The sequence below is a fragment of the Tursiops truncatus genome, chromosome 11 (assembly GCF_011762595.2).
Source record: "Tursiops truncatus isolate mTurTru1 chromosome 11, mTurTru1.mat.Y, whole genome shotgun sequence".
NCBI lineage: Eukaryota > Metazoa > Chordata > Mammalia > Artiodactyla > Delphinidae > Tursiops > Tursiops truncatus.
In genome coordinates this window covers 25779582-25805707 of record NC_047044.1, presented here as the reverse complement: position 1 = coordinate 25805707, position 26126 = coordinate 25779582, and the positions used below count along the sequence as shown (strand labels likewise).

At 45.1% G+C, this 26126-nt stretch overlaps 1 protein-coding gene and 1 pseudogene across 3 annotated transcripts in view; one reads left to right on the top strand and one right to left on the bottom strand.

Moving 5' to 3' along the window:
* TMCC3 (transmembrane and coiled-coil domain family 3) overlaps positions 1-26126 on the bottom strand; it is a 315420-nt gene that overhangs the window by 135766 nt on the left and 153528 nt on the right. The window lies entirely within an intron of this gene.
* LOC101320468 (N-acetyl-D-glucosamine kinase pseudogene) lies at positions 7971-9019 on the top strand (annotated as a pseudogene).

The window sequence follows — 26126 nt, the reverse complement described above, 5'->3', positions numbered from 1 at the left end:
TCAGTCTAGATCAGGTCATGTGACGTTGCCCTCACAGCGGCAAGGGGGATATAATATACAAACTAGCTTAGCCGAACACACACACTCTACCGCCTTATCAAGGTACAGTCAGCTTCCCCAGAAACTCATAGATTCCCTAAATGGCAATGGGGGCTAGATAGAAAGAAGACAGAAAGCAGAAATCATGTTGGGGTTCAACCAATAGATGTCCACTGCCATCACTGTTTATATTTGCTGTGCTGTGACTCTGTTTTTAAATGTAGAAGATGCTGCCGATGCTGAGATTAATTTCCAATATGTAGAAGTTTAGGGAAGAGAAGGTTTTCAATAGATAAAACACAGGATGATGGCCTCACATTTGTTAGGTAGTAAAATCATTTGTTGAATTGAAATAGCTTAAAAAGTCTTAAAAACAGAATACCCAACGATGCTTCCCAAAGTATGAGACCAAGAAAAGCAAACTTACAGGCTCTCCATGGCACTAAAAAACATAGTCCTGGGACTTCCCTGGTGGCGCAGTGGTTGACTCCGCACTCCCAATGCAGGGGGCCCAGGTTCAATCCCTGGTCAGGGAACTAGATCCCACATGCATGCCACAACTAAGAGTTCACATGCCACAACTAAGAAGCTCACCTACCACAACTATGGAGCCCACGTGCCACAACTAAGGAGCCAGCAAGCCGCAACTAAGGAGCTTGCCTGCTGCAACTAAGACCTGATGCAACCAAATTAAAAAAAAAAAACATAGTCCTTATTTACATAAATGTTTGAATCTCTTGGTTGGTTATACAAACAAGTATCCCTCAGTTGTCCAAATATTTGTCATGGTTTCTTTCCTTATAATAGAAATCAAAGAACCATAACAACCCAAGTTTCTCATACTTGGGGAGAGGGGCAATAACCCTTTAAAAAATAACATCCTACGATGCACCACATACCTTAATCAAATGAAAGTTGGGTTAGACCTGCTGAAATAAGAGTGGGGGACTTGAAGCCCACGTACTTCCCCCCCCTCCGCACTTCATACTAGTAACTCTTCTACCATGTCAGCTCGAATACATCTAAGTAACAGGGAGTTCACCATCTCACAAAACATACTCTTATTCTAATTTCGATTCCTGATGCCAAAACAGTTTCTTACTACTGGACAAAAGTCTGATTCCCTGTAATGTCTACTCCGTGGGCCAAAACACCCTTTCACAAGCTGACATTTCAAGTACCGCTCAGCCATCCTGCCTTCTTCAGGCTCAACATCCTCAGGTCTTTAACTACTGCTCACTGGACACGGTCTCTGTTCTTTTCATCACCCTGCTCACCTCCTACTGCGTGTTCTGCTGCAGCTTTGAGAATATGCCCTTGACCCAGGGAAGTGTGCCAATTGCTCAGTGTCTTCGGAATTTATTTCTCAACTGACTTTTAACAACACATGCATGTTCTATCTCTGTCAGGCAACTCTGTTTCTACCTTTTGATGCTCATATCTCAGCAGCATGACAAATGCTCATCCAAACTCAGCTCTTGACCCTTTGCTCTTCTCTCTGGACTTGAAGTATCTTCTCCCCTCCATCCACTGTGTTCTTCCCAAACTGCTAATTTACAGCAAATGTTTGTGCCTGTGATCTGCTCCCGCAGACAGTAGTGCCTGGGCATAGGCCGCCTGTCTTGACACTGCTACCCTTCCCAGCTCACTCCAAAGGCCTGGAAAAGACTGTCTGCTCTCATCTGAGTCCTCCTGAAATGGAATCAACATTCTACATGTGCCTTGATCAGCTCAGAGTTCAGGGGGCCTGTGCTTTCCCTGCTCTATGCAGTGCTTTTCAGGATGGATGATATTAGTCAATGTGCTTATGGGTTTGATTTTTAGCAGCTTCCCTTCTCTGTCACATTATCTCAAGATTAGATTTGACTGTCACTGGCCACAGCCCCACCCAGTTGTCTCCAGCGGGGTGGCCACCTCCAGATTAAGTGAGGCTCTGAGTCAGTGACAACCAGGATTGATGATACAGTAAGACAATGGCTGTCAATGCTGGCTGCACATTAGAATCATCTGGAGAGCTTTAAAAACTCCAGAGATTCTGGTTCAATTGATCTGAGTATCTTTTAAAAATCAGTATTTTTTAAAAAGCTCCCATGATTCTAATGTACAGACGGGATTCAAAGTCACTGCAATAGGAAATCCCTCTTAATAGGTAAATACGTTCTGGAATTTGTCTGCAGCTCCCCTATCTGTAAATAGAGCCTAGAGTGCCTGACAGGACTTCTACAAAACAATTCAGTAACTGCACTAAGCATTTAGTAAACCACATTCAATTCTCCCAACAATTCTGGGAAGCAGATTTTATTACCATTCCCATTGAACAGACGCAAAATCCAAGCCTCAGAAATGTCAAGTAACCTGTCCCAGGCACGCATAGGAAGAAAGGGGGGCAGGGGATACAGAATATTTCTGCAGATTCCAAAGATGTGCCCCTAACCCTGGTATACTTTCCCCAGTGCAGCTCCATCCCTTGGCCTTATTGAAATGTTTCACTTCTTCCTGCAGCCCTGAGAGTTGGGCCTGGAGTCCCATCCTGAACCTCCACCTAATTCCTACCAGCCCTTCTCATCTATTGCTTCTGATACCATTTTCTTCATCTTAAAGGAACTCTGTCCATTATAGCTTGGATACTTCAAAATCCAGTCATAGGTCATTCCCTTGGATACAACTCCGTCGGCCATTGACCTCCCCTGCCCACTCCGCCCCAATCCAACCTCTCACTCTCTCCCAGACGCTGCCCACAGTCAGTCCTGGGTGACTCCCAGCTGTCTGCATGCTATGCCAATGACAGCGTCAATTAAATCCCTCTGGGTTTTTTTTTTTTGTTTTTTTTTTCACATGAACTGCCATGAAGCTGTTCCTCTTTCATCTTGCATGTTTATGATTATTCCTTTAAACCTAAATATAGGACTAATTGTTGCTATTTAATTTAAAAAATATTTTTAGTTTTATTAGTTTGGGCCCATTATTCCAGCACTTCCATATAATTCTGAAACTAAATTACCATTTATCATAATGAAGTCTCCTTTTAATCAAAAGGAGAGTCTCTTGACCATGGGCTCTATGTTTTTTCCCAAGTTCCTAATAAAAATGGTTCTTTGCTATTACCCTTCCTTTTGTGTGGCCTAAAACCAACAGAATCAACATTCTCTAGCAAAAATCACTCACTGGGCTATCTCCAGCTAATTGTACAATCTTATTTTCAAAAATTCGAAATGGGATTTTGTGAGTGCTTTGTTGAAATTAAGATTCAGTAACTCTATATTATTCTCTGAGTCAAGTTACCACAATGAATGTTTTTTTTTTTTTTTTTTCTCTTTTGCGGTATGCGGGCCTCTCACTATTGTGGCCTTTCCCGTTGCGGAGCACAGGCTCCAGACGCGCAGGCTCAGTGGCCATGGCTCACGGGCCCAGCTGCTCCGCGGCATGTGGGATCTTCCCAGACCGGGGCACGAACCCGTGTCTGCTGCATCGACAGGCGGACTCTCAACCACTGCGCCACCAGGGAAGCCCTCCTAGTGATCTCTTTCTTTTTTTCTAATTACTGTCATCTATTTGAGAATCTATTCTAAACTTGTCAGGGATTAAGAGAAATGTGAAAGACCATCTGTGAAAAATGGAACAGGATTTTCCCATTTTTTGGCAATGCTCCTATTCTCCACAACTTCTCAAAATTTACTAATAGTTGCCCTAAGGTCAGCTCCCTTACATCTGGGATGTAATCGGACTGGGCTTTCTTACCATCTCTCCACCTATCCAGGGTTTCAGTGTCCTTTTAACTCATTTATCTTTTATTTAATTGAAAATTTTATTGAGATAATTGTAGATTCACATACAGTTGTAAGAAATGATAGAGACCCCTGTACACTTTGCCCAGTTTCCCCCAATGGTTTTTCCAAAACTGTAGTATAATATCACAACCAGGATACTGACATCGATAAATCACCCTGTCTTCCTCAGACTTCCTCAGTTTTACTTGTATTCATTGTGTGTGTGTGTGTGTGTGTGTGTGTGTGTGTGTGTGAACTTCTGTACATCATTACCTGTGTAGAATCATGTATCCAGTCAAGATACAGAACGAACAGTTCTAACACCACAAGGGTCCCTTGTGTCGCCTATCCATTAATCTTTGAAACATGCTTGCTCTGCTCTTTTCGGTCTTTAGATCAATTGCGATAAAGGAAATAAGGGATGCAAAATAAGAGTTGAGAAGTGCCTTCACTGGGCTATTTGTTAACATTACTGCTTCTTCCTCCTTTCGTGCATGATTTCTTAAAACTGCATAAACTTGCTTTTTTAATACTATTACTATGCCTTCCTAGATTAAAAAAAATGCTTTTAAGTCCTTAGGTGTTCTTTATCTGAGATTCATTTTTATAATTTCTTTGGAATGAAGCATGATAAATGGATGCAGAGGCTTTTTTCACCCTACTTTGTAGTGGAAGGGAAGATGCCTTCCAATTATAAGCATTTATGAGACATTTCATTTGTGTAGTAAACTGTAACCAGCAACTGTAGATAATCTTAACATATTACAGTATCATTTTCCCCAGTAATCTCTCTGAGGAATAGGACCACATCCTACACTTCTTTTGTGTTTAGAGTGACTGCTGTCCTTGACTCTCCAACACCCATACATCCCAGATGATTAGTCAAAGCCAAGGGTCAGCCGTTTTCCGGTAAAGGGCAGACAGTAAATATTTTAGGCTTTGCCAGAAGATCTCTGTTGCAACTACTCAATTCTTCTGCTGTACTGTGAAACAATTTTGTAAATGACTGGGCATGGCTTATGCCAATTACATTTCAGTCATAAAAAAAAAACAGGTGGGGAGCAGCAGTTTGCCAACCCCTGGCCTGAGCCAATTATGGTAACTCCATTTCCTCAGCCAGTGACTAGCTTACAAATGGACAATGGGACCCAATCCTGGTGCATGCGATGTGAGGAAAGTTTGCTGAGGGGCTTCTAGGAAAGACTGTTTCACAGTTCAGACACTCAAGGAAGAGACAACCCTCCTATTTCCTTTGGATATTAGCAGATCTGGATGTGATGCCTGGAATCACTGCAGTCATCTTGCTCCTGACCTAAAGATGAAGCCAAAATAGGAGGGCAGAGGTATGAGAATCACAGAGGACAGCAGAAATTGGACATACTGTGCCTGGAAGCTGCCCTACTTCTTCTTATGTAAGACAACACATTTCTTTATTGCTTAAGTCAATGAGTTGGCCAAAAAGCATCCTAATTACTGTACCCCCTTCAGTGCTTAGCAAAGTACTTCACAGAGGAAAGATGTTCAGTGAACATTTTGTTGATCTGGCTCACAAACTGAACCATAAGCTTATGCAAATCAGAATTCTTGCCATTGTAAATAACAACCTAGCTCCTTTTAAAATACAAGTTCACTTTTCTTGGAAAAATCAATAACAGTAACACCAAGAGGAAACAATAGTAAACCTCATATTATTTAAGATGAATAGAAAACCAAAATATGTGACAGTTTTTCATTTTTCTCAAAATAAGTGTGTTTCAAGATTATCCATTCAGTGCAGTTTTCCTCCTGTTACTTTAAGCCTTTCTCTCCCTGGCTGGCCCTTGGAAGGCAAGCTGCATGCAAATGTCTGTACACTCATCAGCCTTATTAGGCATGGTTCCAACTGGCCACCCCACATGAACACAATTAAAAGTTAAACATCAATTAAAATTCATGAAATCCATTTAGCTCTCTGAAAAAGCACTAAATAACTGTCCATATTTGGGGCCCAAATTAATCTAAATTGTTTTCCATCGCTCTTTAGTTATCAAACATACTGGGCCTCATTTTAGACTCTGCTAATTGCTCATTCAGCTTTCACAGAGTAGGCGATGAAAGATGAGCCCAGGATAAAAAATAAAGACGTGGAATGAAATGCCACCCTGGGTCAAGTTCAGTCAGTCGGGTAGTCTGTTAGTGACGGCGGCACTGGAGAAATTCTGCGAGAGGGCAAGCCCTATCCAGGGTGAGGGGACACACAGATGATTTCTCCTCTGAGACTTCCGCTGATTTATTCATCTGCTTATTCGACATAGACTTGGATGTCTAATTGGCATCTCAAGTTTTGACATGTCCAAAACAGAATGCATAATTTCCCCCAAGTCTATTTCTGGTCCTGTCTTCCCCATATCAATGAATGGCACCCAACTGCATAAGCCCAAATTCAGCATCACCCTTGATTTCCTTTTTTCTGTACCTCTACAACCATGCCATCAGCAATTCTTGCTGACTCTGTAACCAAAATCTGTTCGGTCCTCTCCATCGCACGCCACCACCTTAATCTGGGCCTCTGTCACGTCTCTTTTGAGATTACTGCCACCACCTCCTAAATGGCTTCCCTGATGCCCTTTCTGCCTCTCCAAAACCCATTCTTTTAAAAACAAAATACAATCCCATCACTCCCCTGCTTAAAACCCTTCAATAGCTTCCAACTGCATGTGTTTCTTTTTGTTTTTTTTTTTGGCGGTACGCAGGCCTCTCCCTGCTGTGGCCTCTCCCGTTGCGGAGCACAGGCTCCGGACGCGCAGGCTCAGCGGCCATGGCTCACAGGCCCAGCCGCTCCGCAGCCATGTGGGATCCCCCCGGGCCCAGGCACGAACCCGTGTCCCCTGCATCGGCAGGCAGACTCTCAACCGCTGCGCCACCAGGGAAGCCCAATGTGGACCATTTTTAAAGTCTTTAGCGAATTTGTTACAATATTGCTTCCTTTTTTTTTATGTTGTGGTCTTATTGGTCCTGAGGTATAGTGGGATCTTAGCTCCCCGACCAGCGATCGAACCCGCAACCCCTGCATTGCAAGACGAAGTCTTAACCACTGGACCACCAGGGAAGTCCCCCGACCATATTTTAGAATTAGAAACCTATACGAGTTTCCTATTGCAGCTGTAACAAATTATCATAATTTGGTGACTTACAACTGCATGCTCTTACAGTTCTGGAAATCAGAAGTGTAAAATCAAGGTGTCAACAGGGCTGTGTTCCTTCTGGAGGCGTCAGAGGAGAGTCTGTTTCCTCGCCTTTTTTAGCTTCTAGAGCTTCCTATATTCCTCGGCTTGTGGCGCCTCCCTCACCTTCTCTGATCCTCCTGCCTCCCTCTTATAAGGACCTTTGTGATGACATTGGGCCCACCTAGGTCACCCAGGATGATGGCCCCATCACAAGATCTTTAACTTAATCACATCTACAAAGTTTCTTTTACCACATAAGGTGACATATTTACAGGTTCGGGGACTAGGACATGGATAATTTAGGAGGGCCCTTATTCAGCCTATCATAAAAACAAAAATCAAAACACAACACAGGGCTTCCTTGGTGGCGCAGTGGTTGGGAGTCCGCCTGCCAATGCAGGGAACACCGGTTCGAACCCTGGTCTGGGAAGATCCCACATGCCGTGGAGCAGCTGAGCCCGTGAGCCACAACTGCTGAGCCTGCACTCTGGAGCCCGCGTGCCACAACTACTAAGCCCACGTGCCACAACTGCCGAAGCCTGCGTGCCTAGAGCCTGTGCTCTGAAGCGGGAGAGGCCACCGCAGTGAGAAGCCCCTGTGCCGCAGCGGAGGGTGGCCCCCGCTCACCGCAACTAGAGAAAGCCCGCATCCAGCAACGAAGACCCAACACAGCCAAAAATAAATAAAATAAATAAATTTATTTTAAAAAAAATTAAGGATTAAAAAAACACAAAAAAACAGAATACCTTCCATTTCACATTTATTATCTCATTTAATCTTCACAGGAATCTGGTGTGTGTGTGCATGTGTATATGTGTGGGTATGATTTACACTATTTTACTGTATTAAAAAAATCACAGTCAATGCTTCTGATCCTGTTGAAATATATTCATGCAGCTTGGGTGTATTTCATATTTTAAATACGATCCCAGATTTTTAAATTAGGTTATTAAAATAAGTACCAATTAAAATGTGGGTACAAAGCAAACGGCGGGATCCGCGGCGGCGATAGCGGCAGCATGGCCGCGCTCTACGGGGGTGTAGAGGGGGGAGGCACACGATCCAAGGTCCTTTTACTCTCAGAGGATGTGCAGATCCTGCCAGAAGTGGAAGGACTCAGCACAAACCACTGGCTGACCGGGACAGACAAGTGTGTGGAGAGGATCAACGAGACGGTGAACGGGGCCAAACGGAAAGCAGGGGTGGATCTCTGGTGCCTCTACGAAGCCTGGGCTTATCCCTCCTGAGCGGTGGGGATCAGGAGGACGTCGTGCGGATCCTGATGGAGGAGCTGAGGGACCGATTTCCCTACCTGAGTGAAAGCTACTTAATCACCACCGACGCCGCCGGCTCCATCGCCACTGTTAACGCCGGGTGGTGGGATCGTGCTCATCTCTGGGACAAGCTCCAACTGCAGGCTCATCAACCCCGATGGGTCTGAGAGTGGCCGCGGTGGCTGGGGCCACATGATGCGAGATGAGGGCTCAGCCTACTGGACTGCACACCAAGCAGTGAAAATAATGTTTGACTCCATCGACAACATAGAGGCGGCTCCTCATGACAGGGGCTGTGTCCATGTTCAACTATTTCCAGGTGCCAGATCGGCTAGGAATCCTCACCTACCTGTACAGGGACTTTGATAAATGCAGGTTTGCTGGGTTTTGCAGGAAAGTTGCAGAAGGTGCTCAGCAGGGAGATCCCCTTTCCTGTTATATCTTCAGGAAGGCTGGGGAGATGCTGGGCAGACATGTTGTGGCAGTGTTGCCTGAGACTGACCCGGTCTTGTTCCAACAGGAGATTGGTCTCCCCATCCCGTGTGTGGGCTCTGTGTGGAAGAGCTGGGAGCTGCTGAGGGAAGGTTTCCTTTTGGCGCTGACCCAGGAGAGAGAGATCCAGGCTCAGAACTCCTTCTCCAGCTTCACCCTGTTGAAGCTGCGGCACTCCTCCGCCCTGGGCGGGGTCAGCCTAGGGGCCAGGCACGTGGGGCACCTCCTCCCCATGGACTAAAGCCCAGTGGACATTGGGTGCTGGAGCTTTTTCTCCTTTTCCTTGTTTTTTTTGAAAAAGAAACACCTATAGAAGAAAATAAATGTACTTTACCCACTCACCCCCACCCCCCAAAATAAATAAATAAATAAATAAAATGTAGGTCTCTTGCCATGTAACAGGGCTGGTTTCATCTCCATTTTACATCTGTGTAAACTGAGGCTCATAGAGACACAGTTGTAGAGAACAAATATATGGATACCAAGGGGGAAGGTGGGGTGGGAGGAACTGGGAGATTGGGATTGACATATATACACTACTATGTATGAAATAGATAACTAATGAGAACCTGCTGTGTAGCACAGGGAACTCTACTCAATGCTCCGTGGTGTCCTGAATGGGAGGGAAATCCAAAAACGAGGGGATATATGTATACGCGTAGTTGATTCACTTTGCTGTAGAGTAGAAACTAACACAATATTGTAAAGTAACTATACTCCAATAAAAATTTAAAAAAAAAGAAACCGAGGCTCAGAAGATATACGTAAAGTGACAGGATCTCAGTCAGAACCTGGGACTTTCTGAGTCTGAGTGTTTCCCTTTATCCCACATTCCTTCCTCATTCTACTTTGGGAAACAACATAAATTCCTGAGAAGTTAAATAAAAATACAAGATTTAATGTTTAAAGAAGCCCCAGAATACCTCCTTACCATGGTTTACCAGCCCAATGTAACCCAGCCGTGACCAACTCTCTCAGTCTTGTCTCTCACTTACATTCTCCTACTCAGGCCTCCTGTCTGCTCCTTCAATGTGCCAGGCTTTCTCTCACCCTAGAGTCATCACTCTTGCTGTTGCCTCCACCTGGGGCATTCTTTCCCCAGAAGTTCACACAGCTGGTTCATTCTTGAGAGCTCAGTTGTGATTTTCTCACTTATCACCATCCGAGATCACCTCCTTGACTTATATTCTCCCTGTCAATAAGTCAACTCCAAGGGGAGATCCTCTGTTTTGCTCACTGTACCACCTGGAACAGTGACTGACACATGTAGCAACTTAATATTTGTTGAAGGAATGAACTCTATGACTTCAAAAAGTCGTTGATTTCCCCATAACACGACTTCATAACCCATTCTGGTTTTATAATCCATAGGTTTAAACAAATGCTTTTTAAACCCATCCACATTTTCATCCTATATCAGCTGGCAGGATAAGACTAAACGAGATGAAATGTAATAAAAACAACTGTGAAGCCTACAAAATATTGGGAGGTGGGGGAAATGGGAGGTGTAGTGAGGGGATAGGGCTGAAAAAAATACGAGTAACATAATATTTAAAGTAGACTTAGAGGGAGTAATTATAAATGACTTTTAACTCAATATGACTTGTTGCAAGAATGCAGCTACCGAAAACATGACCTTCTGTGCAATGGAGGTTTTCAAGCAAAAAGGGGAAAACTACTTCTTGGACATACTTTATTAACAAAAATAGCTAGCATTTCTCAAAATGAACATTTGAGAAACTGTTCTGTAAAGGATAATAAAGCTTTATCTGTTACACATGTGGCATGATTTTTCTCCATTATCATTTATCTTTTACTCTATGTGATGTTTCTCTATACGGCTTTTAAATCATGTATTCAAATCTCTCAGTATTTTCCCTTAAAGTTTAGTAATTCAGAGTCAGAAGTACTGACTCTGAAATCATACTTGCTTGGTTTGAATTCTGGCACCACCACTTGTTCAACCTTGGGAAAATTACTTAACCTCTCTGTGCCTCAATTTTATCATCTAGAAAATGGGAAGAATAAATAGTAAATACAAGAAAAAATGGCTAGCATTTACCAAAGGTATAATATGAACTAGGCACTGTAGTGAAAGCTTTACATGAAATATCTCATTTAATCTTCAAAATACTGTTATGTTAGAGGCACTGTTAATACTTCTCATTTCATAGACGAGAGAAATACAGTTCAAAGGAGTCAGGTAACTTGCCCAAATTTACAGAATTAGTATGTGTTAGAGTCAGGATTCACGAGTCCAAAGCCTGGTTTTTAAACTTAATTCACTACTGCACCAGCTTTTATTGATTATCCTGGACCCAGCGAAGGGTTGGTAAGAAAGCACTACCTGCTCTTAAGAAGCCGTGGGATTCAGCGATCTCAGCAGCTGGGCCTGTGCAGCCTGGTGAAGCTTATGACCCATAAACCAGAAGATGAAGCCCTTAATTTATAACTGTAGAATATCCACATGTTCATTAGCTCCCCAAACACCACTACTTACTACTTACTAATACACTAATTACACCAGTAATTCAGGCTCCACATTTCAAACATCATCTCACTCTTCCTTCTCCTTCATCCTCGTCTCTAATGAGTCATAAAGTCCAGCTATCAATTCTTCTAATTTTTCTTTTTATAATTATTGTATTGCAAAAGAAAAATACCTACTCATGGTAAGACAGTCGAATGCTATACAAAGATAGATAATAAAAAGTAAGTCTGCCTCCCATTCTAGACCCCAAGTGCCCTTTTCTGGAGACAACTGTTACTGATAAAAACACACACAAATGGGAAAGGGAATGACAGGATCAGATGCGGGTCACTCTGGATATAGCGGAGGGAGGATTAGGGCGGGTGAGGCTAAACACCAAGAGATGAGCATGGAGGCTACTGCAATGGTTCTGGTGGCTAATGATGAGATCATGAAATAGGACCATGGCAACCTGAAGAATCTGTGAGATACATGGGGGATGGGTCATTTAGAGATAGCAGCGCTTGGATTTGGGGAGGAAAGAGAGTGAAGAGTCTGGGATGACTCCTGCCTGCCTGGCTTGATACTGGTGGTGTTTCACTGAGATCAGAATATGAAGCACCAGTTCACAAGTTCAGCCAGGGATGCATTCATGGCATCTGGGAGACAGAGCAGATAGAAATGAGGGTCTAGAGCTCAAGAGAGCTCAAGAGAGATGCCATGCACAGGATGAGTTCGCTGAGCTGGGTGAGAGCATCACTATCTTGAGGGACAGGCAGAGGAAGCACCATCTCTGGTGTCATTACCATCGATTGCATGGACAATAGAGGGCTCTCCAGAAACCTAGTTTTACCTGGAGACATATTTTGGCACTTGGCTATATTCAGTTCTGTTGTGTGCCTCTATCATTTCATATATGTATGTCCTGCTGTCCTGTAACATTTGCCATCCGTTCCAAGGTAGAGACTTGCCAGGTTTCATGCGTAAGGGATGCAGCTTTTTTTCTTTGGTCATTTTAGTCACATTTTCTTAAATTAGGATATGTAGCCACTCGCAGTCAGACTGCATCTGAACAATATAACAACGGCAGGCGGGGTTGGGGGGGCTTGACATGTGCTGCTCTGCTCACTTTGCTGCCTTGTGTTTCTGCGGCAGCCAAGAGAAGAACGACCCCAGTCCAACCTAGGCTCAGAGTAAGCACATGAACGGAGCAGAATCGCCCCGGCTGATCCACAGACACGCGAGGGAGCAATAAATGCTTATCGTCTATTACCTGGCACTGAGATTTTGTGGTTGTTACGCAACAGCTGTTCCTTTTCCTTGTATACGATGAAATGTTTAGACCTTAAATACATCTTCAATTGGTTTTGACAAAGGTATTCACCTGTGTAACTCACACCCCTGGCAAGACACAGAACACTGCCATAACCCCAGAAAGCGACCTGCTGGTCCTTCTGAGTCAATCCCCACCTCACGCCCAAAAGCAAACACTGATTTACTCTATCATCATAGCTTAGTTTTAAGACTTCTATCATTGCCGCCTAGTTTTGTGGTAAGTTGATAAGGACCAGGGATTAGCCAAATCCAGCCCACGGCCCATTTTTGTATGACCCATGAGCTAAGAATGGTTTTTACATTTTTAAACAGTTTAAAAAATATCAAAAGAGGAATAATACTTTGTGACATGTGAACATTTTACGAACTTCAAATTTCAGTGCCTACGATGAGGTTTGACGGGCACGCAGCCAGCTCCATCTATTTACGTATCTATGGCTGCTCCTGCACTACAGCCGCAGAGTTGAGGAGCTGAGACTGAGAACATATGCTCCAAAAGCCTGAAGTATTTACTACCGGGCCCATCACAGACAATGTCTGCCCATCCCTAGGGAACTTGCCTCTCTCTCTCCATCACACGTGTGGACCCAAGTGCTGAAGCCAGAGTTGAAAACCAGGTGTTCTGAGTGCTGTTTTAATTGCGTTCATTCAAATCACAAATACAAATCATACATGTTCATGAAACGTCTAAATACTGTCAAAATACACAGTGTGGAAAGTGAGAACCTCTCAGAAGCCCAGCTCTCAGGGAGAACACTCTAAGATTTCAAAGAAAACTAAAGCTAAGTTACAACTAATGTGTAATCGTTACTGTCCTGTATCATTTTCACACGAGGGTTGGCATCGCTAAGATCTGTTGTTACTGAAATGGAAGCAGCGAAGCTGTAAATAGGGACAGGCCAAAATCAGATGGAAGAGGTAGGGTGAGTGCCAACATCTCCCCTGTGAACTACAAGGGAAGACAGGAAGGAGTCAGATCCCCAGAGTCACACTGCATTAAATGCCCAATTCCAGCCAGGCTAGACTCACAAGTCCATGGGCACATCAGGCATCCACGGAAAAAAGCAGCGGTCCCAGACGGGGACCTGAGCCACCACACACTGTGCTGGCTGGAGTTTGCCAGCTTAGGGTTGTGCATGGCTGCCTTAGAAACAGCGTGGATCTTATCCTAGAATGCAAAGTATGCTCCTTCTTAGCTAATAAAGTGCAATGCTATTCTTCTGCTGGGAACATTGGTAGCACTTACATTATGCTTTTAGGAATAACACCATCTGGAGATACCCTTGAAGTATATGGCTTTGGTCAATAACTCCAACTCTAGAAGCCCATCTCTTCAAGTTTTGCCCAACTACCTCAGCCTTCTTTAATGGAAATACTTCCCTTTTTCACTGAATGATTTCTTCTCTAATTAAGAACCATTTTGCTACTCTAGAAGGGATGGGGGGTTGGGGGGAAGGATAGATCGGAATATCTGCAGGGCTTTGTTATGCTGAGTGGCAAGCACAAGTAGGGATCAGAGTACAATTTCTGGGACGACAGTGGAAAAGCTGACGCCATCTTCTCATGCCATCCCTTTAAGTACATGCTGCACCACTATTCAAAACGATTACGTCAAAGGGTATCAATTGATTAGCCAGCTGTGGATGGCCACATGTTTCTGTTTGTTTTCTGGCTGGGGGGTGGTTGATGAGTATCTCAGGAAACCTATGGATTCTTTCCCCGGAAAAACACACATGTTCCCCCCCACACACACACACACACATTCATGGGGCTTTCAGGCTCTGAGTGCCTGGCGAGGGATCCCAAGTTTAAAAGACTCAGCTATAGGAGGTGAGTGTACCTGGAGGGGCTGTAGTAGAGACAGTCTATAATGACAATGTTCTCACAGTCTGACTACCTGTGGAGTTTGCCCCAGATGCACTGGACTTCAGACCATGGTTTTTTGGGGATAAAATGACTAAGCAGGCTCCTAATTTGTAGCTTAGCTGGTCTTTGGGGAAAAAAATGCAAGTATTTGATTTGAGAGTGAATAAATTGGTATTTTAATACTGTATTTAATACTAGGTGCATGTAGATGTGTGTGGTGTGTGTGTGTGTGTGTGTGTGTGTGTGTGTGTATGTTTACATCAGTCCGCCCCTGAGGTACCGTCCTCCCAGGTTTAGCAGCTGAGGTGAATTCAACCAGGTAAGAGCCAGCTGATGGGGCCCCAGGCAGCTTGCCCCTGGGGAGCTCTGTTAACCACTTCCCACCTACAACTGCCCCATCCTCATGGCCACCATCAAGTTGAGGACACCAGCCCACGTTGAGGCCTTGCCAGCAGCTGTGAACAGTTCCAGTTCCTTATAATCACAGAGGACTGATCTGCTGCTTACCGCGCAAGCTCCTTAAACTACATCCCACTGTGTGGCCTAAAGGGGATTACAGCTGTCGTGTAGCTTTATCTTGCCACCTACCCAGCAGCAGACAGGAGAGCTCAAAATGTGACAGAAATAAGAACTAAGAGTAAAGAAATTCCCAGAGGGGTGAGTCTGTGTCTCTCCGAGGCACTGAAAGCATCCTACACAAAAGTAAAACATGAATCTTGGGTTTCCTGAATTCTCCTCTGTCTTCTCTTGGCTGAATGCATGAGACTGATAAGTCAGTGTCTGCCAACTTCCAGCTCTGGCCAGCAAAGAAAATCAGATGGGGAAAGGCGGGCGCCTGAGCATGGGCCTGCTAGCAAGCAAACACGCACACGCCAGACATGCGGAGAAAGGAAAGAAAAGGCCGCCACCCTTCCTGACTTTTCAGAGACAGGCCTACAATTGTTTCGGAGGGTAGTCCAGACAACACAGGAACTCCTGAGAGTTCAGCTAAGGAAAGAGCACATGTACACTCCACAGGATCATCAGGCCCGGCTCTATTTCTGTGTTCACGTCCACACGGAGACGGGCCAAGGGTTCTGCTGTCCTACGGCAGCAAAGGCCAGGCTGCCACCAGCACTCTGGGTTATCTTCCTGGGTCTGACGTCTATTCCAGGAACGCTTGGGACCAACAGACTGATCAGCAGAGGAAGAAAAAAAGAACGTTTTATAGTGCAAAGCCCCAAATCAGCCCCAGATAACTTGGAAAACTGTGCATCGTTTAAAGTCTTCCAGTGGATTCCCACTTCCCGGAGGATAAATTCTCAGTTCCCTATGTTGGCCTTTACGTAGGGAGGATCATGTACTTTAATGGTCCAAACAGGAGCACTTTCGAGAGTGAAAGACACTGCGATTCATAACAATGCTGGGACAACAGCCGTAAACCAGGACTGTCTCCCCTGAGAGACCAGACTCTGGGCATACTGTGACTTAGCCCTGGGACCCACCCTCTTCCCTCTCACCATCTGTCTGCGGGCTTTCTCCTCCAGTTTCCCGGAAGGAGCCGGTTTTCCCTCACCTCCTCACCCCTGACAAGCACTTTCCTCTCCCCGTTCCACATATCTGCAGCTTCCTCACCTGCCCCATGCCCACATCCTTCTTCAGCCTCAGTCTGGACATAACACGGGCAGGGAGGCCTCCTCTGACCTCTGAGACAAGGTTGGCTCCCTCTTACGGGCTCCCAGGGCACCCCTTTGAGATGCTTCCTTTAGCTCCCACACCATCCCCAAGCCATGGAAGCTAAGGGCCATCCCGAGCGCTCCCGGGACCCCAGGCTGCCTCTGACACACGCCGCTGACATGACCCGCTCAGCACTCTGAGCCCCTTCGAGGCAGAGACTGTGGTCCATTCATCCAGGCACAGTGTGGTTGTTGAGGAGGAGGCCGGGAAACAACGAGAGGGCCACGATCCCTCGTCTGAAACCTTGGGTCCAGGTACGTTTCAGAATTCAGAATTTTTCATTTGAAAATGATAATACGATGCGGTAGTGCCAGTGGAGCTGGGGCAGCATCCTGTAATCTGCCACACTGATATTTCTGCAGCAAAATGTGTGAATATTCACATAAGTGGCTAAATACAGCCTCAAAATATCCTCACATCCTTTCGGGTCAGGCTTTGAAAGTCATTGAGTTCAGAGCAGGTCAGAATTTTCTGCCAAAATTATGAAGAAATTTTGGTTGTCAAGAGCTTTTGGGTTTTTTTAATTGTGGAAAAGAGACTATGGACTCATGATAGCTTACATTTCATGAATACTCATCTTCCAGGCACTGTTCCAAGTTTATATACAATTATATATAACATTATATATTCTCTATATATTACATTAATATACGTTATAAGTAATATATATAGGCTGTATCTATAAAATCTCATTTAATGCTCAAAACCATCCTATAACGTAAGTGTCATCACTTTAGTTTTTAGATAAGGAAACTGAGGCACAGAGAGGACAAGGAATGCGCAGAAGGTAAGCAGCAGATCACAAAACCAACACACGCTCCACAGCTGGTGCTCAGCGATCCCTGAGTAAATGAATCAATGAAACTCGAGTGTGCATGTGTTACACGTAGCAAGGCGGAGCAGTTAAGCGGCAAAACTGCTGACATGGCCTTGTCAGTTCCTTGGGGTTATCTGCCTCAAACCTCTTTTCTAGGCATTGCTTCTACCTCAGTTTAAATGCTTACTGAAAGTGCATTACAAGTAGCCCAGCCCCCTGGACACAGATCCTGCCTGGTGCAGGGGTAGGCTCCTGACTCAAATTAGGGCAATCGTGACAATTCCCTGAGACTTGGGAACTGGCATCACAAAGTCATTCTCTTCTGGGCGCCTGGACAATAAAACACAAACGTGTTTCAGAGGAAAACAGGAAACACCATAGACAGCCTAAATATCCAACTCCAGCCTGACATATTTTAGTGTGTAGCCTGTGATTTCTTTTTAAATAAAACATTGGCTGGCGCACAGGAACTAGCAGGCCAGTGGGGACTGCCTCTGCTGATACTTAACTAATGACTGTCGAGTCACTGGCCATTAAATTATTCAACCAAGGCTTACTGTGCACCTACTGTGGGCCAGGTATTCTACTAAGCAGATGATAAACAAGACGGGTGTGGTGCACGCCCTCCCAGGTCACACGACTACAGTGAAAAGTCAAATAGCAACAGTGTGAGTATCACGATCCAGGGAATATGTGGGGAGCAGAGAGGATACACAGCAGTAGATTTAAATCAATTTGTAATTGGATCTGAAGTGGAACAAAAATTAATTATACTATTTATGAGCTGTTCAAGTTTAATTCCAACAAATTTAGATTATAAAACGAAATGATTGTGAAGAATTACTGACGCAAGCAGTGGAGATATGTGCACTGAGTCAAGCACGGACCATCCAGACTGACTGTTATCATTAACAGAAGATTAACAAGATTTGCATATATATTGTGAATGTTTGATTAAATAGCTCAATCGTGGAAAAACTAGTACAATTTGGGAGTATGGTTTCCAGAAAACACTTAGTCCAGCCAATATCTTTTGTCCATTTAGAGTCAGGGTTATCTGCAGGGTAAAACTGAATTCTGCAGAAAGCACGTTGCAAAAGTATTAGAATACTTCTGAGATTCAAGAGAAAAAAGAACAACACTAAAGCGTTTATGGCAAGAGTAAATATGATTGAGTAGCTGCGGCAACAGAAACACATTTGATGTAACATATGACAGACCCTGTTAGCTGTGAATGCACTTACTCTTACTCCTTTCTTTCTTGTAAACATAACCCCAATTTTGTTCAGTACTCTACCATGCCGTGCTAAATATACTCTTTCCCGGCCGCCCTTGAAGTCACAGATGTCCATAGATCATGGTTCTGGTGAATAAAACCTAAGTAAAAGTCTGTTTCTGGTTCCTAATAAAAGGAGACAGTTGGCAAGAGGAACCCTTTTCCAACCCGTCTTCTCACCTAGATGTAGACGTAATGCCGGAGCTGTAGCCACCATGCTGTCACCATGAGGGCGAAAGCCAACGTGCCAAGTGGCTCTGATGAGGAGTTGAACCAGCCTACCTCTAGCCTTCCTATTATGTGAGGAAAAAACACACTCTTATTTGTTTTAACCACCGTTCTTCGATATTTCTGTTCTTTGCAACCAAACATTACTAATAGAATAGAACAAGACGGAAGGTTGTCCTTAAAAGTGTGAACCTTGGGTAACTGTAGCTACCAAGACCCAGAATTCTGTGTAATTAGTGACTCAGTGCAGATAGCAGGAAATAACCAGTCCGGTGTGGAGCAGCATAAAATACTGATCATCGTGGGACACCAGGTCAGGATGGTGGCAGAGGCTGCTGGTTGTTACTCAATGTATGTCCCTGTCTTCTTTCTCACCAACATGCCCTTTCCCAGCCCCAGGGCAAGTCCCATTTCAGTCACCTGGTTAAAGCGTAATAGGACCGGAAAGTTACTGATAGTTCAGGGGCTGTGCTCTGCCAACTGTGTAGACAGTTAAGCTTCTTCCAGCCTCCACCTTAGACACAAGAGATTTCGATATGGGATGCAGACTTAACCTGGTTTACTTCAGGGCATGTCCAATTGCACTGTCAGAACCTTCAGGCCTTTTTCTTTTTCTTTTCTTTTTTTTTTGGTAGAAGTAGGTTTCTAGGTGTCTGGTATATTTGATACAAGGTTATTACTATTTTTGGACTCAATGGCAGCTTTTTAAGTAGACACCACAGAGGTAGATACATTTCCCCTGAACCTAATGACCTCACCTTTCCCCCTTCTGAATTTGAGAAGCAGTTTACGCTTTTTTACTCACTCTGTGTTAGCGCTTTGTTTGTAAATAATAAAACCTTATTTATTTATTTTTTTCTTAAAAAGAAGGCATGGAGGGGAGTCTTGGAGAACAAGGCATACTCAGAAATTCTAAGGCTGGAGAGAACCAAGAGCTGAGGTTTCTTAGACCGGCAGGTAGGTGTGGGAGAGTTCTGTGCCTCACACACTGAGGTCTGACTTTTATTCCAATGGCACTGAGGAGCCACTGAAGGAGTTTAATCAAGGAACTGAAATAACCAGATTTTTTATTTAGAAAGATCACATGGATTGCACTATAGGGAAGCAAATTGCAAGGTGGCACAAGAGGCCAGTTACAAATTAGTAAGAAACGGTGCAGGCCTGAATTAAGGCCATGGCAATGGACAAATTCGAGAGGCATTAAGGGAAAGCGTTTCATGCCCGATTAGATTTATTTGGTACGGGACAGGAAAGCAATAAGGCGGCTCGCAGATTTAACAGGGGGTAGTTGTTGATATCATTCACAGAGATAGAGCATGCGGGGGGGTCAGGTGAATGGGGGTGCCTCAGGGGAGACAGGCAATGGCCCATGCAGTTTTGTGCACAGTGGGACATCTCTTGAAGATATACTGCTAGGCAGCAGAATACATGGGTCAGGCACTCAGATCTGAACAGTAACTGAATCTGAATGCAAACGGATAACAACTGAAGTCATGGGACTCACTGAGATTATCTAAAGAAAATGAGCAAAATGGGAAGATGCATCAGTGAAATCACAAAGCACACTAATAGCAGCAGTGGAGGATGAAAGCAGCAGCGTCCACAAAGACGGGAACGGCCAGCGGGGCCGAGAAAGAATCACGGAGGAGGCGGGGTGGGGAGCGTGATGGGAAGCCCGGGGAGGAAGCTGGGAGGCCTGAGTGGTCTGCAGCGTCCACCACCAGAGAGAGCAGAGCCCACACGGACGGCTCAAGGCTGCTCTTCCCCAGCATATGTGGGCTTTGACCCGCCCCAAGTGTGCGTGTGACCCTGCTCCCCTGCCACGGCTCACTGGTCAGGAGGTGATTGCTGACCCAAGCACAGAAACCAGCGCTGGGAGCCTGGAGTGCCCCCCGCCCCTGCCACGTGGACTGGGAAGCCAGCAGGCTGAGAATGGGGAGCCGGAACAGTGTGCCCTGGTCTGCGAAGACAGCTCCTCCTGTCCTGATAAATGACTGTTATGTTAATGCTGGTTCCGGCTGGTTTGTCTTACTTGCAACTATAAAAATCCCAATCTGGGGATTCCCTGGTGGCGCAGTGGTTGAGAGTCCGCCTGCCGATGCAGGGGACACGGGTTCGTGCCCCGGTCCGGGAAGATCCTACATGCTGCGAAGCGGTTGGGCCCGTGAGCCATGGCCGCTGAGCCTGCGCGTCCGGGGCCTGTGCTCCGCAATGGGAGAGGCCACAACAGTGAGAGGCCCGCGTACCGCAAAAAAAAAAAAAAAAAGTCATGTACCAAAATGTTCATTGCAGCTCTATTTACAATAGCCAGGACACGGAAGCAACCTAAGTGTCCATCGACAGATGAATGGATAAAGAAGATGTGGCACATATATACAATGGAATATTACTCAGCCATAAAAAGGAACGAAATTAAGTTATTTGTAGTGAGGTGGATGGACCTAGAGTCTGTCATACAGAGTGAAGTAAGTCAGAAAGAGAAAGACAAATACTGTATGCTAACACATATATATGGAATTTAAGAAAAAAAATGTCATGAAGAACCTAGGGGTAAGACAGGAATAAAGACACAGACCTACTAGAGAATGGACTTGAGGAAATGGGGAGGGGGAAGGGTAAGCTGTGACAAAGCGAGAGAGTGGCATGGACATATATACACTACCAAACGTAAAATAGATAGCTAGTGGGAAGCAGCCGCATAGCACAGGGAGATCAGCTTGGTGCTTTGTGACCACGTAGAGGGGTGGGATTGGGAGGGTGGGAGGGAGGGAGACGCAAGAGGGAAGAGATATGGGAACATATGTATATGTATAACTGATTCACTTTGTTATAAAGCAGAAACTAACACACCATTGTAAAGCAATTATACTCCAATAAAGATGTAGAAAAACAAAACAAAACATGTAACCATTTTAAGTGTCCAGTTCAGTGGCATTAAGTGCATTTCTACTGTTTGTGCAAACATCACCACCATGGATCCCCAGAACTTTTCATCTTCGCAAACTGCAATTCTGTACCCGTTAAACACTAACTCCCATTCCCGCCTCCCCCCACCTACCTGTACCCACCATGCCACTTTCTGTCTCCATCAAGTTTATTAGTCTAGGCACCTCAGGAAGTGGAATCCTACAGTAATAAATCTTTTAGAAACAACTTACGTTTAAATGTGCTTTAAACTGTAAACATTTACCAACTGTTATCGCTTCCTCCTCCTGAGGTGGGCAGGGCAAGGACCATGGCTCCGGCTTTGGAGGCTGGGGAAGCTAGGGCTCAGGAAAGTTAAATGATTCGCCCAAGCCTCGGCTTCAAGGGATCACAGGGCCCCACGCCCCACGAAGTGCCAGGCTCGGCTAACCCTCTCACACACTCCAGGGAGGCTGCTTCCAAAACTGGACTGTTGAAGGCCATTATCCCAACCCACACCCCATACCAGCGGGCCTTCCTTTTCTGTGCCCGGAGGTGGGTGGTTTGAGCACTTCACTAAGGATTAGCAATCAGAACAGGAAATAGCCAATGCAGTAGGGTGGAGACAAGAAGGATTTAACCTTAGGCCAGGGTGTGTCTTTCTATGGTCGGACGCTCCCTGCTCCCTGCTCAGGAGGGAGACAGCTCAGAGAGGTCAAAGCCATTGCCAGCGTGAATTATTCATCTGCACACTTGTTTGCAGTGCACCTGAGTAGGCAGCACAGTAGAGTCAGGGCAGAAAGTGTTAAATGATTAATCCTCCTCCTGCCTGAGTCCTCGGCTCCTGGGCCGGCTCTCTTACTACTGGACATCTGGAGAGAGGTCTTGCTTTCCATTCTCAGGTCAGAAGGTTTGCTCACTTTTGTTTTCTGCACAGTAATGGTCAACCCTAATGACCTATTTGCAAGCTGCCAAGAGATGTAAGGTTTCTTCAGGTTGGTTAGTTTGCTGGAATTGGAAATGGTTCAAGCTGTGCATTCCTTACTTTCTAAATCAATGTAAAAAGCTCTTAGTGAGCCTAAAGAAAATGAGCCTCATGCATTCTGTTCTCATCAATACCTACTAAAATAATTTATCAGGTGCTGTGTGTGTGTGTGTGAACGCGCATACATAGGATCTAACCTTAAAAGCTGGAGACAGTTGTTAAAACATACTCTAAATTTACCTGCAGGACAGAATCAAAAGCTAATTAGTTTGACCCCATGTGGCTCAGCTGTGCTTAAGACCTAAGGAAGATTATGTCTTAGAATTTAAGGATTTCCCTTGGGGCTGGTTTAAAGGTGGAAATCCTGTCTCACCTTAAGACTCTGTAAGTAAACTGGAGTGGCTGGGGGACAGGTGTGGAGGAACCAAGGAGACTGAAGAAGGAGCCTGGGAGCTGGAGCAGGAAGACCTAGATTGACAACCTGCCACCCACTTACTACACGGTGCTCTAGGGCAAGTTGCTTTATCTGAGCCTCAGTTCCTCATCTGTGAAAAGGGATCATAACTTTATCTACGAAGGAGGGACAGTGCAGAGATTAAATAAAATAAGAACTGTAATAGCAGCAACAATTCACTGAGTGCTCACAATGACTCAGGCACCCTTCTGTGGAAAAATTACTGTAAGGGACTTTACAAACATTAGTTGTAATAACAACTTTATTATTGTTGTTCTTTACTGACAATTCAAAGGGCTTCAATAAGTGTAGAGAATGTGGGCAGGTTTCTTCCACTTTATTCTTTTTTTTTTTTTTTTTTTTTTGGTACGCGGGCCTCTCACTGCTGTGGCCTCTCCCGTTGCGGAGCACAGGCTCCGGACGCGCAGGCTCAGCAGCCATGGCTCACGGGCCCAGCCGCTCCACGGCATGTGGGATCTTCCTGGACCGGGGCACGAACCCACGTCCCCTGCATCGGCAGGCGGACTCTCAACCACTGCGCCACCAGGGAAGCCCGTTTTTGGCTTTTTTTGCGCACTTTATTCTTATTTTAAAAGTCTAAAATCCCATACTGTTTGAGTACCAAGGGTCTCATCTCCCAAATGCCACTTTGAGCCCATAAGGATCTTCTTCCCTTCTGTCCTCTCTTTGAGGGAAGAGGGGAGAAACTGGACCAGCAGGAAGAGGACGAGGAGCTAACATATGTTAACTGAGGTGCCAAACTTCTGTGGCCAGAAACTTAACCAAGATAACATATAGAAGTAATGTTAAAATCTATCACTGTGCTTTTTTCCCCCTTTTGCATTTGAGGGCTGGTGGACTGCCAGCGTGCAGGGAGGGACCTGGAAGCTAGTGGCGAATGACCAGCCCAGGGCCCCCCATGGTTGTTGCCAACACACCATCCTGAGAAGCCAGGCAGCACCAGAGGCATTTCTGCCACTACCCTCCAGGGAGCAGGCCGCCCCAGGCACAGACAGGGACTCCGAAGGCTCAGTATGCGGCCCCTTATCCAGGCCACTGTGCAGCCGTGAACCCACTCTTCCCTGCTAGTCTCAGGTGCCCCCTTAAGGAGGAGCTGGAGTGAGGACAGGGCTCTGAAAGACGGAGGCCTCCAGACAAAACCAAGTTACCTAAAGAGCCCATTTCAGCTGTTGGATGAGACCAAGTCATCCAACTGCAATAAGACGTGGTTGTCCTCTGTTACCCAGTGTGGGTGAGAAGAAGGAGCTCAAGTGAAGACTGAGTTTTCTCTAGAAAAATAAGTTTTCTTTGCAAACACAGGCGGTGTGAATAAATCCAATATTAGTACCCTGCAGCCCTCAGACACGTGCTTTGGGAAAGGCGGTAATTACTTTCCTCTGCCTGGGCAGCTTCCCCCCATCTTTCTGCACCCCTCTTCCTAGCTAACAGCCTTTTCAGATGCTGGCTTGGCATGAGTTCCTGAGGGAAACCTCCCTTGGAATACACCCCCATCCCCAAGGCCAGGTCAGTGCTCACACCCCTCTCCCCACACAGCCATGTTCCCAAGCCTGCCCTTATCAAAGCAGGGATCCCCCTGTGTTGTAAGTGCTTGTTTATTCATTTGCCTCCCCAGCCTGTGTACACTTTTCAAGTCAAGGACTGTGTCTTGTTCACCATTATATTCTTGGTGCCTAACACAGTGTCTGACAATAAATATATGTTCAATACCAATGGATGCCATCTTGCAGCAACATGGATGCAACTAGAGATTATCATACGAAGTGAAGTAAGTCAGACAGAGACAACTACCATAAGATATCACTTAGACGTGGAATCGGAAATATGGCACAAATGAACCTATCTGCAAAACAAATAGACTCACAGACACAGAGAACAGACTTGTGGTTGCCAAGGGGGGGCGGGAGGGAGAGGGATAGACTGGGAGTTTGGGGTTGGTAGACGCAAACTATTACATTTAGAACGGGTAAACAACAAGGTCCTAATAGCACAGGGAATTACACTCAGTGTACTGTGATAAACCATAATGGAAAAGAATACAGAAAAAGAATGTCTATATGTGTGTAAAACTGAGTCACTTTGCTGTACAGCAGAGATTGGCACAGCATTGCATATCAACTATACGTCGATAAAAGTAAATAAATAAATGTAATTATTGACCAATTAAAAAATATATCAATTGACAAGTGACTCACTGATGTCCCTGCAAGGAATATGTACCACCTTAGGTATCAACAATTTGAACGTGGGAAGACAACTGTCTGTCAGGGAATGCCAAGCACAATACAGAAGGAAGATGAGGAAGCGGGGATGTGGTTGGTTAGGAGGTTTTATTTTATTTTATTAATTAATTAAATTAATTAATTTATTTATTTTTGGCTGTGTTGGGTCTTTGTTGCGGTGCAGGGGCCTCTCATTGTGGTGACTTCTCTTGTTGTGGAGCACGAGCTCTAGGCGTGCGGGCTTCAGTAGTTGTGGCACGTGGGCTCAGTAGTTGTGGCTCGCGGGCTCTAGAGCGCAGGCTCAGTAGCTGTGGCGCACGGGCTTAGTTGCTCCACGGCATGTGGGATCTTCCCGGACTAGGGCTCGAACCCGTGTCCCCTGCATTGGCAGGCGGATTCTTAACCACTGTGCCACCAGGGAAGTCCTGGTTAGGAGTTTTTAAAAGACTATGCTCATTTTGAAAAGGGTCCAGAGCTAAAGCAATTTTTTTTTTTTTAAAGCATAGTATAAATCTTCATAGATGCCACACCTGGCACCTGGCCAAGTTCTACCTCTAACTGGATGTGGGACTTGGGGCAGGTTCCTCATCATTTACTTGAGTTACATGTAATCCCATCATCAGAGCTTCAGGGTTCTTAAGGTGATGACAGAGAGTTAAAGAGAGTTCTTTTAACTCTGTATTGTAGAAAACTTTGAAAATATAAAATAAGAAAATGAACTATTTAGGAGTAGAATTTTGGAGTATTTCTTTCTGGTTTTCTAAAATTCATGTAATTACCCTTTTTGTGTTACATATTCTAATGAGCCCCATGTCCACGGACAGCTGCCACCTCTGGGTACCTCTACTTCCCCTGCCCCATCAGCTCCCATTCACTCTAGGGCCCAAGGAGGCATCTGGAGTTGGCTGTCCCCAGAGGTATCAGAGGGTATACTGTCACGCAGGGCTTCTCATATTTATTTCCAGTAAGTATTTTGTTACCAGTCTTTTAAATGTTATTCAAGTTTTTTTTTTCTTGTGAAAGCTTTCAAAGATAAACAAGGTGAAGGCAATAGTGT